At 27.2% G+C, this 12578-nt stretch overlaps 1 protein-coding gene across 5 annotated transcripts in view; it reads right to left on the bottom strand.

The window, feature by feature from the left end:
* Window positions 1–12578, bottom strand: part of LOC123016263 (neo-calmodulin-like) — a 45148-nt gene that overhangs the window by 30391 nt on the left and 2179 nt on the right. For 2 of the 5 annotated variants that reach the window (XM_044416543.1, XM_044416545.1), the window contains exon 1: window positions 1380–1498. The exons of 2 other annotated variants lie outside the window; for them this stretch is intronic. The gene's annotated coding sequence lies outside the window, so the exon portion shown is untranslated. Of the gene's footprint in view, window positions 1–1379; window positions 1534–12578 lie in introns of those variants that run through there. One more of the 5 variants, XM_044416544.1, reaches the window with a different exon arrangement.

Here is a 12578-nt window from a genome sequence, read left to right as displayed (position 1 = left end):
CTTATATAAGTTATAGTCCAAAAATACTTAAAAAATAATTAGTAAAAAGTAATACATTACAAATCATTGTTTATGAAAATATGTACATTTCTTATTATACAGGAAGGGAAAAAATAATAATTGTTAACTAGTAAAACTTTACAGCTATAAGGACAAGAGTTTTTAAACTATATAAAACTTGTGTTGTTTTCAAAATCTTTTTCAACACTAATATTGAATCCAAAATTTGTCAAAATAATTGTCAAAATTGACAAAATACTAAGGTAAGTGAATGTTATGTACTTATTAAAAATGTTGTGATTGACGACGTATTTTATAGAAGAACGTAAATTAACGACAACATAAGAGGAAAACTCAAATGCATCATAGAAACAGTATAAGATATTAGTGTTGGAAAAAAATTAGAATTAGAATATTAAATCACTAAAAAATGTTTCAAAAACTCATCTAATTTATGTAGTTTTTAAAATTTGGTAAAGAAGAAAAAAATTGCTTTTTATTGAAACATTATGTATTGGAAAAGTAAACAATTTTTCAGACTACTAAATTAAATAAAAATAACAAAAAAATAATAATATAAAACTAACTATTTTTGTGTTTTATACAGAATGTCCCAAAAACATTGGACTGTTTGTGACAAACATTTAAATGAGTATATTAGTTTATGGAAAATTTTGTTGAACAAAATAGTGCTACGATTGGCAACACTGACTCTTCAAAATAACATTGTAGCAAGCGTAAATACCGAATTCTGACACACTCTGTATATGTATTCGTACTACGTAAATTAAGTTTTAACCACGCTCTTTAAAGTTGTAAGAAAATTTAAAACGGCAATGAAATTTTAGTCTGAAATCGTTTTTCATCAAAATGAGGTGTGCGCATAAAACTTGACTCACCCTGTATATATTTTTTTGTAATGTAACTTACTTATTGTTTAATTAATTATAAAAAACACACTTTATTTTAATTAATTTTTAATTATGTTAAAAGGAAGAAAATATATTGCTTTGTTGCAATAACAAAATGCAAGTATTTTCATTGCATTCGATAAAACAAAACACAACTGTCACAAAAGAATCCAATTGGGTGACCGAATTTTGTTCTTCAGTCCTCTCCAGGGATTAATTAAGTTCAAAAGTGGCTATTACTACGTGAGTGGCTATGTAAATGTTCCTTTCTCCCCTCCAAGCTCGCAAAAAAATAAAAAAATAAAAAAATTTCTTGGAAAAAGTAATTAATTCTCGGCGTAACCTAATTTACGCTTTATTAAAAATTCACAACTTGAGTTGGGTCGTGACGTGCCCTTTTGCAAATTTAAACAATTGAGAATTTCATAAAAGGGAGCAGTTTTGTATTTGTTTGAAATAAATTGTGACCTTTTTCCTTCCCTCAAGCAACAAAATTGCAATACCCTGAAGTGTTTACACCATTTTTTGAATATTTTTATCACTTCGCGAGCACGTGGTGGAGACGGACGTCAGACACTCGCCGCGAGTCACTAAAGGACTGACTATAACGGCCAGGATAAAGGCTCGCGCACTAAAAACCTCCCATAGTCAGGTGGATGTTTACCCCGAAAAAATTAACTTAACTGGTGTAAAGTTTTAGGAGGAAAACGAATTGTGGTGGATGCGTCGGGATCAAAGACTCGACAAGCTTTCTTTATTAAAGTTAAGGTTGTAATCTGCAAGACTCTAGCAAAAGGATGAGGCATTTTTACAGCAATTTAAAGCAAAAAACGAAAAATTGGGTTATTTTATTACATGCAACAAAAAAAAAATTAAGCAAAAAAAAAATGCAATTTAAATATATTTTTTTTATTTTTCTATCGCAGATTTGAAGTAAATAAAAAAACAAAAAACTAAATTGATAAACAATTATTTAAAGTACTACATATTTGCACAATTTTAAAAATTTACAAATAGTTATAAAATATACAAGGTGAATCAATTTTTATACGCATCTCCTAAAACACCTAAAATTGTAGAAATTCGTAGATGACTCTTGCAAATGGGTCATTTGGTCCAATTTTTAGATTTTTATTTTTTAGATTTTTGATAAAATGAGTCAAAATTGCTAATTAAATATGTTGTTCATTTTTAGTTACCATTTTTAACTTAAAGCACTTTTTTTACAAATTGTAATAGTTATTTATTCGACGAGTTTGAGTGTAAATCGGCGAATGAAACAATTTTACAGCGATTGAAAGCAAAAAACGAAAATTTTTGGTTATTTTATTGCATGCAACAAGAGACAGTCACGTTCAACTTTTTAAGCAAAAAAAAATGCAATTTAAATATATTTTGTTTATTTTTCTATCGCAGAATAATACAGATTTGAAGTAAATAAAAAAACGAAAAATTAAATTAAAAAACGATTATTTAAAGTACTACATATTTGCAACAATTTTAAAAATTTGCAAATACTTATAAAATATACAAGGTGAATCAATTTTTATACGCATCTCTTAAAACACCTAAAATTGTAGAAATTCGTAGATGATTCTTGCAAATGGGGCATTTGGTTCAATTTTTAAATTTTAATTTTTTAGATTTCTGATAAAATACGTCAAAATAGCTAATTAAATATGTTGTTTATTTTTATTGTACCATTTTTAACTTAAAGCACTTATTTTTTCACAAACTGTAATAATTATTTATTTGACGAGTTTGAGTGTAAATCGGCGGATGAGGCAATTTTACAGCAATTTAAAACAAAAAACGAAAAATTGAGTTATTTTATTGCATGCAACAAGAGACAGTCACGTTCAACTTTTTAAGCAAAAAAAATGCAGTTTAAATATATTTTGTTTATTTTTCTATCGCAGAATAATAAACNAACAAAAAACGAAAAATTGAGTTATTTTATTGCATGCAACAAGAGACAGTCACGTTCAACTTTTTAAGCAAAAAAAATGCAGTTTAAATATATTTATTTTGTTTATTTTTCTATCGGAGAATAATAAACAGATTTAAAGGAGATAAAAAAAACAAAAAACTAAATTAAAAAACAATTATTTAAAAAACTAAATTAAAAAACAATTATTTAAAGTGCTAAATATTTGCAACAATTTTAAAAATTTGCAAATACTTAGAAAATATACAAGGTGAATCAATTTTTATACGCATCTCTTAAAACACCTAAAATGGTAGAAATTCGTAGATGATTCTTCCAAATGGAGCATTTGGTTCAATTTTTAAATTTTAATTTTTTAGATTTCTGATAAAATGCGTCAAAATAGCTAATTAAATACGTTGTTTATTTTTAACTTAAAGCACTTATTTTTTTACAAACTGTAAATAAATTTTACTATTTCCATTCAAAATTTATATTATCCGTAATTTATAAATTTCGTTTATAAGGAGTTTAGGTCTTTTCTGTCAAAAATTTATTACTACTTCAACTTAACTATTTATAAATTATTCTAAATTTCCCAACAAATAATTTTTTTCAAAATCGTCACTAAAGTTACATAAAATCTTCAGTTAAAAGTCTAAAATCGGCATTAAAATAGTTTGTTACGCTAGAATTTTGATTATTGTTGATTGCAAACAAAAATAATAGTGTTGTTAAACACTGTAGATAAACATGAGAAAGAAAAAAAAATGTTTTGAACAAATCTTGTCCCAATTTGCTATTTTGGAAGAAATATAATATGCACCTCGGCACTAAAGTTATATTTCATTATTCATGTGTTTTACACAACTAAACACACATTCGTAATGAAAAATAAAAGTTTAGTGCCTTGATACATTAACAAGTATTTTTTTTTCGTTTTAATTTTTTTTTTTTCAATTATACTTTTTTCAAATTGATTTGTTGTGCATTTTTAATTAGTTAATGTAAAAAGCTAGCAATAAAATAATTTTTGTTTCTTGTAAGTTTTAAGGATATATGAATTGATAGATAACATTTTTTTTCGAAGTGTAGTTAGCTACCAATTTATTAATATGAAATATACATTTCATAATTTTGGTTTAATTGTATTAAAATTTAAAAAAAAATCAAAACTAATAAACCTTCTCTCAAACTGAAAAAGAGTAATAATAAATTAAAGATGGCAAAAAATAAAATTAAAGACTCAAATCAGCATTAAAAACGAATTAAAATAACCAAAAATGTAAATTCTAAATAACTGAATAATAAGGAGTAAAAGTAATAGTTTATGTGGCCAACGTAGTGAGGCAAATAATTCAGCTGAGCCACATAAACTTAATTTTACTTCAAATAACATATACTATTTTATTAATATAATATAATTAGCAAGTTAATGAACAAAATAATCAAAACGGTTTGCAGGTGTAAAAAAAACATAACAACGCTTTTAAATGTACATCAGGTGTCAGTATCGAAATTTGTGTTAAAATTTTCTAAATTGTTATTAATTTAACTAGTGCAGTTGGTAGACAAAATATCGAGTGCTGATGATGTACAATATCTCTTTACAAAAATGCTCAACCGCAAAAAAAACAAAAGAAAGAAATAACATCGACAAATGTCAATAATCTCCTAGTAAAAGTAAAAACGCTTAGGCTCAAAAATTGAATTTTCACTCCATGTCTAAAGAGTAAAACTTTTAGTTCAATAATAAAAGAGGTCACTTATAACTCTTACAAAAATTACATTTAAGTCCCTAATCTATTTTTCAATGAAACTTTGAGAAAAAGAATGCTTTCAACGAATTTAAAAACAACCAGTTTCAAGTACCTATTATGAGTATTATTAGTCCTAAAAAAACAAAAAAAAATTCAGTTTTGTCACGTTTTATAAGTTTTTTAGTCTTTTTGATAGTAAACTTGTTTATAAGTTAAAGAAAAAGAATCATGAAAAAACCCTCATTTTTGTTCTATTTCTAGGCTTCAAGGAGCCTAATTCCGCAATTTTGTCCGATAACACAGATAAAAATTGATGAAAGTAGTAAAAAGTTGTGTGTTTAGCTTTTTTTTTCCTTTTTTTCCTCAGATATCGAGTAATATTTCAGTCAAAAACCCCCAAATCCCTAATAACTCTCCAAGATTGCCCTCTATGATTGACATTTCTGAATATAAATCTTTGGACGTTTCGATATTACTTCCACTTAACTCCAACTTCATCTTGACCTAAAAACCTCAACTTTCCCTTTTTGAAGATAATCCGGTTTTTTTCTTATTTGTTTTTTATTTTTCCCTGATCTGCAAAGGTAACCCTCTAGAATAATTAGCAACTTAATACGTCGCTGGTAACAATTACGCCGTGATTTATCATCTAAAGTTTGAAGATGGTTTAAATCCGACATCGATTTAGTCTCGAGAGAAGCTTTACAACTAGCGTATAATTACGGCCCTAATTTCGTTATTGATTTATTTTTATCAGTGTGTTCAAGGTCGGAAACGGGAAGAGGAAGCCCATCAGTACTCAAGAGATAAGCAAAATCTTGCCAAAAATTCACAATCGTAAACAAGAAAATCGAGTTACAAACTGAATCTGCATTTAATTAAATTTCGATAAACTCTAAGTTTTATTCTCGGTGTTTTGATACATACAGGGTGCGCTAGAACTCGCGCCCCAGTAAGACAGGATTCCACGAACATGAAAAAAATGTTAAAAAAATTCTAGTATTCTTATTTTACTTGAAATTTTTTCTGGGGTGCAAATTCTGACATACTCTGTATACGGGGTAGAGCAATAAATTTCATCCAAATGAGTGTTTTAATAATTTAAGGGAATTTAGTAAATCAAGGTTTTGCTTCTTGTTTTTAAAGAGCAGCTACTTTCTAGTTCTGTCAAGTCTTTTAATTTCATGTTTTTCATGAAAGACTGATTCAATAGCAATAATTAATTAAATTCAAATTTAATTGTAATTACTTTTTACTTGAAACGTCAGATTCGGATTTTGTTTATTTTTTTCTTCTAATTGTCATTAATGATGCTTAATGTGTTCCAATTTTAATGTCGCTTAGTATATTTTAAAATTCGTTTTAGTGTAGCAAATTGCAAAAACAATAAAAATGTAAAACAGATGAAAACCTGGGAAAGCCATATTTTGATGCTCCTACGATAAAAATTGGTTTTTCTTTGTAAAATAAATTCAAGTCGGAAAATTTTGTCGAGTTTGAAAACTATTTGAAATCAATTGAGCGGAAAACAGGTCACCAAAATTCCACTTTGGAGTTTTCCAAAAGGAATTAAACGAAAAATTTTCTACTTATTACAACTGCAAACCGTTTTGATTATTTTGTTCATTTACTTGCTAATTATATTATATTAATATTGTTCTTCACACTCGATCTGAATACGTTGGCGGATAAAACAGTATATGTTATTTGAAGTAAACTTGAGTTTATGTGGCTTAGCTGAATTATTTGCCTCACTACGTTGGCCACATAAACTATCACTTTTACTCCTTATTATTCAGTTATTTAGAATTTACATTTTTGGTTATTTTAATTCGTTTTTAATGCTGATTTGAGTCTTTAATTTTATTTTTCGCCATCTTTAATTTATTATTACCCTTTTCCAGTTTGAAGGAAAGTTTATTGATTTTGATTTTTTTTTTTTTAATTTTAATACAATTAAACCAAAATTATGAAATGTATATTTTATATTAATAAATTGGTAGCTAACCACACTTCGAACAAAAATGTTATCTATCCTTAAAACTTACAAGAAATAAAAATTATTTTATTGCTGGCTTAAAAACGCACAACAAATCAATTTGAAAAAAGTATAATTAAAAAAAAATTGTTAAAAACTGAAAAAAGTACTTGTATCAAGGCACTAAACTCTTATTTTTCATTACGAATGTGTGTTTAGTTGTGTGAAAATAAAACACATGAGTAATAAAATATAACCTTAGTGCCGAAGTGCATATTATATTTTTTCCAAAACCGCTAATTTGGACAAGATTTGTTCAAAACAATTTTTTTCTCTTTCTCATATTTATCTACAGTGTTTGACAACACTGTTATTTTTGTTTGCAACCAACAATACACAAAATTTTAGCGTAACGAAGTACTTTAATGCTGATTTTAGACTTGTTACTGACGATTTTATTTAACTTTAGTGACGATTTTGGAAAAAATTATTTGTTGGAAAATTTAGACTAATTTATAAATAGTTAAGTTAAAGTAGTAATAAATTTTTTACACAAAGAAACCTATAAATAAAATTCATAAATTACAGATAATATAAATTTTGAATGGAAATAGTAAAATTCATTTACAGTTTGTAAAAAAATAAATGCTTTAAGTTAAAAATGGTAACTAAAAATAAACAACATATTTAATTAGCTATTTTGACGCATTTAATCAAAAATCTAAAAAATAAAAATCTAAAAATTGGACTAGACGATCAGTTTAATACTTTTTAAGTTATAAAAAAAATTAAATTTAAAACATTCTACTAGGTGAATCACGTTTTATCGACACCCTCAAAACACCTGTTTCCAATTAAACTAAAATTGTAGAAATTTTTTACTTTTGGTTAATTATACGAGGTGTTTTAAAACACAAGTTCTGAAGTTTAAATTCTGCAGTTTTTTGCAGTGTTCTGATACACCTTGTATACAGGGTGTGTCAGAATTTGCCCCCAGAGAAAAATTTCAAGCAAGATAAGATACCAAAAACATGGAAAAATGTTTAAAAATTTCTGTTAACAAATTTTGACATTTATTTTGTCACATGTTAAAAAAAATCTATCTATATTTATTATCTCCTGTGGAACGTTACAATCAGCGCCCTCTAATGTCCCCACATGCGCACTATCAAAAATCAAAGAATTGCTTGTTGTAGGCAAAGGGTGGCAGGAATATAAAATCGTTAATAGAGGGCAGCAGCCCTTAAAAGTCCCTTGATTGAAATTAACTGCGAAGTGTCGATTTAATGATGATGRAGGTGTTGGATTGATGTAGTCAGTTGGCGGCGGCGGTGGCGGCTGGTGCGTCACCAAGGCAACCGCCCCCGAATCAATCCTCAATAAGTTTGATTTTTTCAAGTAGCGCAAAATAGCAACCGGTTTGAGTTTTGTCATCGATGAAATACGAAGTTGGAGTTTTTTGTTGAAGGAGAATGAGGAGAAATTGTGTCCGACATTGAAGAGGCGACGCCTTTCAAATCACAAAGCGGTGATGGCGAAAGAACGGATGCACAGACGGGACAATAAAAATGTTACGATTGGTGCGAAATTGGCTTGAGAAACGGTTAAAAAGGCGACAAATTGCAGTTGCAACTTTTAATAAATTTAATAATAATAACCAAGTTTTATCTGCATTCCTCAAAACGCCTTATTTTAGTTATTTATTATTAACTAAAATTAAAAAAGTTAAAACGCTTTTATGTAATTCTCTTGTTTTTTCATATTTTAATTATTGCGATTCTACTTATGGTCCCTGCTTAAGAAAGTTTAATATTGTACAAGAATTGCAAAATTTTTGTTTGAAATTTATTTTTGAAATAAAAAAGAACGGATAGAGAACATAAGAAAGTGATGTAGAACCTTCCAACTCTCGTTGATTTTTAAATCAATTCTATTTAAATTTTAAAATCACATTTTAACTTACCTAATGTAGCAAAAAAAWTTTTTGGTTTTTGCTATTTACATTCCATAGTTTTTTTCTTAGAATAAATATAAAAATCATATTAAAACATAAACGAAGACGTGTTTTCAGCCTCTACTTATTTTTAATTTTAACTCGAAACGAAATGACGTATTTTTGGAAAAAGTTGGAAATAGAAAAGCTGTTTTTCTTGAAGAGTTTTATTAGTAGGGAAATATTTGTTTGTACATTGTGAATACACTAAATCTTAGTAGGAAAAGAGTTTTTGTTCTATCAATTTATCCAAAAAACATCATCTGTTTCTCATACATTAGGTAATTAAAAATGCGTAAAAAAGTTGATCTGCGGAAGACAAATAAAACTAAAAGTGGAATAAACTGCGTTTTTAGTATTATTTATCGAGAATTTTAAAGTTTATTTTATGATTTCTTAAATTGGAGTATTGAGTAGTAATAAATGTCTAATACAAAAAAGGCTCAAAACCCTAATAGTGAAAAATTTGGAGCGTTGTAAAAAGTTGTCATAAATTATTGAGACTCCACTACTGTGTTGAAGCTTTTTTCTAAAAAAAAATTGTAGCATAATTTATGAGAAAATAACTGATTTAATACTAATATATACCAGGTGTGGTCTTAATATTGCAAAAGATTGCAACCACATATCGAGGATAACTCGAATTTTTGCAGTTTTCTTATGATTACGTCAACAATGTAATTTTATCTAATTTTATTACCAACAATAATTTGAATAATAAATAGCTAAATGTTTATAAGATTACTATAATATTATGCTATTAACAAATCAGTTTGTTCGAACCGTTTTTGCCGAATTTTGCCACTTACGAGGTAATGCATAAATAACACTAACAAAAAAATAAAAATTAAATAATTAATAATTGCTGGACATAAGCCCTTTCAATAGCTCACAAAGATTGTAAAATTTTACGAAAATAACTCAAGTAGTTTCAMAATAACTATAATYGATTCTCATTTTTACCATAAAACTTTATCACCCTGTATATCAGTAAGACTATCGTGTATTTGACAAACACTCTGTATTTATAATAATCTTACAAAAATTATTTATTCACTTTGATGCACTATTTCAAAACATACTACTTGTATTTATTTATTTATTTGTAATTATAAAATATACAGAGTCCTCCTGAACTTGCGCTCCAGAGAAAAATGCCATCTAAAGTAAGATATCAAGAACATAGAAACAATTCGATCTATAAAAGTTTAAATTTTGCACATTTTTTATTTCTGTTAGAAAAACACTTTTTCAAGTTTTTTTGCTACAGGCTACTAGAAGAGGAAACAAGGAAGTTTTATCTTAAAATTGTAACTCTGTTTAATGTTATTTGTGGCTTTTATTGGCAAAACTTTTATACTTTTACCAAATAATTATAAAAAAACATACAAAATCATCAGTATCATTAAATAGTCATAAAAAATGTCAAATGTCAAAAAATAAATGACAAAATTTGTTGACAAAATTTTTTAAACATTTTTTTCCATGTTCCTGGTATCTTATCTTGCTTTAATTTTTTTTCTGGGGCGCAAATTCTGACACACCATGTATACAATCAGAACACGCAAAAAAGTGTAGAATTTAAACCTCCAAAATATTATTAACCAAAAGTAAAAAATCTCATAGATTTTTCTACAATTTTAATTTAATTGTTTTGAGGGTGTTGATATAACGTGATTCACCTAGTAGAAAGTTTTAAATTTCATAACTTTCAATTTTTTTATAACTTAAAAAGTGTTAAACTGATTGTCAAGTTTATAGACATTTATAAATCTTCTGACTTTCGTAAATGTAGCTCTTACTAAACATTTTTTTAGTTACTAACAAAAAAAAGGGAAATATGGTAATTTTTGAATAAAACATTTAATTTAGAAGCCTTTTTGTCTTTTGCAAGTGATTGATTAAACGCACAATTCTTAATTAAAAATAAAACAGACTACATAATATTATAATTTTTTTATTAGATTAATTAGAATAACAAGCTCCAATATCACAAAATTAAGTCAATTATTTACACACACGGCAAAAGCTCCATTTAGGTATGATTAAAAGCCATAAACTCACCGCTCAACCACTCAGACAAATTAACATTTTTCGTTTACTAATTGCCATGTTTGAACTCATCTCTTTGAATAATTAGGTCAAGCCCAAAAAGCTTCCTCTTTATTGACTAGGCTGTAAAAGGCAGAAAAGCTTTTATATCTAGCTGACCACACTATAAAACTTTTTTACTCTACTCTATCTCGAACTGAAATGGAACTTCAAAGTTTAGTTGGCAATGAGTTTCATATACAGGGTTAATGAGTTCAGACGGAGTTGTGTGATAACGAATTTTGTTGTTATTAAAACAACCGGAAAGTGGAAAATGTCTGCTAATGAATGAAGAATAAAATAATTAAGAATTAAGAATAAAAATAGAATAAACGAAGATTTTTGGTTGAAACAGCCCTTTTATTTTTATGTGCATCTAAAATCAAGAAAAAATTCCAGAAAATTCAAAACTTAGGTTCTCCTAAGTCAAAATTTCAATATTCAACGTACTTCATTATAAAATAATTAAATTTGAATAAATTTTCTAATTAGGTCATGAAAAAACGCTATCTCCTCGGTTAATAAAATCTCATTTTCGAAATGACACCCTTGAGAGTTATTTTTCGTCCCATTCTAATTAATTCCATCTAGTTAATTACGTAATTTATAAAAATAGCCAAACGAAAATTTCCCCGACAAGACTTTTAATTAAAACCTCATAAAAATTCCGGGAAAGTGTCAAGAATTGATCATAATTCATGACGCAACCGCTGGCTTTGTTGTTTTCCGGACTACCCGGAATCGCATGCAATTGCATTCAATTAAATTGTAATTTGAATGGCGGCCATGACCAAGCTTTTGAAAGCTCTCAGGAGGATTACGTAATGTTCGCAGGTGGTWTTATCGAGATAAAAACTTTCAAAATGTTTATTAATTTTTCAGGGAGCATTACGCTGGTGAAATAATAATGTTTGTTGCAGTAAATAAATAAACAAAACCCGAGTCGTATGTAACAAAACATCTATCAATTTTATAGCAGCTTGCAACAGCTTGGGAGAAAGATTGGTTTGAATTGATGGAAAACTCACACGGAACGAGATTAAAAAAGAGAACGCCTTGAAGATGAAAATTATTAGGTCGGAAACGCGAATGTGAGTTAACAATTTGAAACATATGGTGGAGTTGGGAGACAAAATGGATTTCATATTAAAATTTCCCATTTCCGTTATTACAAGACTGAAGCATTTTTAATTTGCTTCTTTGATAGCAAGAAATTATTTGATCTAAAAATGTTGAGATGAAGATAAGGAATAAATAAAAATGCAATTCTTTGAGAATTTTCAGTTATTACGAACATGAAATTGAGATAACGTCGGATGAAATTAATTAATTTCTAGCTTAGTTGGAAGTAATTAATAAAATCATTAACAAATATTTGGAAAATACGAGATTATATTAAATTTAGTCTTCGAATTTATGCTAATTTTTTAAAACCATCAAAATTTTATCATATTTTGGGCCAGTTTCATAATCGAACTTAAAAGAGCATTAAATTAAATGTTGTTTAGAATGTGCCTATTGGTACGGACTATTTCACAGAAATTTCATATTCTAAACCAACATTAACTTTAAAGTCCCTGTAATTCGATTATGAAACTGGCCTTTACATTTGTGCAGATTATTTTTTAATTTTAAAATTTTTTTGACAAAGTTTAATATAAAACTAAAATGGTAGATTGACTAATGCGGAGGTTTTGTAATTTGTAACTTAGTTTAAAAAGTATAAAACGTCATTTTAATACAACTCGGGAATTAGTTGTACACATTTTTGYAATCCAATTGAAATTACTTAGAATTATTTGGAATAATTTACTGGAATTATTTGTGAATTATCGAAAATCTGGAATTATAAAAAATTATCGGAAACTTTCGCTAAATTTCTTAAAACTATCGGAATTAATTAAAAAATACAAAAATT

This window comes from Tribolium madens, unplaced genomic scaffold, assembly GCF_015345945.1.
Source record: "Tribolium madens isolate multiple individuals breed KSU strain unplaced genomic scaffold, Tmad_KSU_1.1 Scaffold_1;HRSCAF=32;Tcas5.2_LG8, whole genome shotgun sequence".
In the NCBI taxonomy this organism is placed as follows: domain Eukaryota; kingdom Metazoa; phylum Arthropoda; class Insecta; order Coleoptera; family Tenebrionidae; genus Tribolium; species Tribolium madens.
This window is presented reverse-complemented; position numbering and strand designations above follow the sequence as displayed.